Source organism: Suricata suricatta, chromosome 13, assembly GCF_006229205.1.
Source record: "Suricata suricatta isolate VVHF042 chromosome 13, meerkat_22Aug2017_6uvM2_HiC, whole genome shotgun sequence".
Taxonomy (NCBI): Eukaryota; Metazoa; Chordata; class Mammalia; order Carnivora; family Herpestidae; genus Suricata; species Suricata suricatta.
This window is the reverse complement of record NC_043712.1, coordinates 86,325,652-86,326,639: the sequence shown is the minus strand read 5'-3', so window position 1 is coordinate 86,326,639 and position 988 is coordinate 86,325,652.

Sequence of the window (988 nt, the reverse complement as noted above, 5' to 3'; positions counted from 1 at the left end):
GGAGATTGAAGATCTGCATAAATACAGTGACGTCCCGCGCTCTTAGATAGGAGCCTTTGGTGTTCTAAGATGGCGGGTTCTTTCTAATTTAATCTATGGATGAAATGCAGTATCACTTAAAATTCCTGTTGGCTTTTTTTTTTTTTTTAAGGAACTCAAGGAAGTTATTTAAGAATACAGATGGAGACAAATCTATGAATGGTGGTCAATTTTATAGAAAACAGCGGGCATGTGTCCTGCCAGATACTTGGACGTGGTAACGGGAGGTGTTTCAATAAAGATATACTCAAATCAACACAAGGACAGATGAACAGACCACTGAAAATGACAATTTGGAGACTGGCCCATATGTTTGTATAAGACTTAATATAAGATAAAGTATAAAAATAAATTAGTGCAGGGGGAGCACTTGGGTGGCTGAGTCAGTTAAGTGTCTGACTCTTGGCTTCAGCTCAAGCAGTGATCTCACAGTTTGTGCATTCGAACCCTGTGTAGGGCTCTGCGCCTGACAGCGTGGAGCCTGCTTGGGATTCTCTCTCCCCCCGCTCCCCTGCTCAATTACTTTCTCTCTCTCAAATCTTTTTTAAAAAATTATTTGATTGATTAACTAATGGAGAACAAACAGGGTGCTGAGAGAATGACTTGGGAATGCAGAATACAGAAGAAAGATAAATCGTACCTCTACCTAATCCCAGACATGGGGCCAGACTCTAGGTAGATAAGACTTCAGTGTGAGAGACACTTGAAATAGAGAGTAAAGAGTGCTAAAAAAGTTCTCAAACAAAAGCACAAACCATTAAAAAAAAATCAGTAGCTCTCGTTACCTCAAAATTCAGGCTTCTTTAAATGTCCATCATCTGATGAGTGGATCAAGAAGATGTGGTATATATACACAATGGAGTACTACATGGCAATGAGAGGGAATGACATACGGCCATTTGTAGGAAAGTGGATGGACCTTGAGGGTGTCATGCTAAGCGAAATAAGT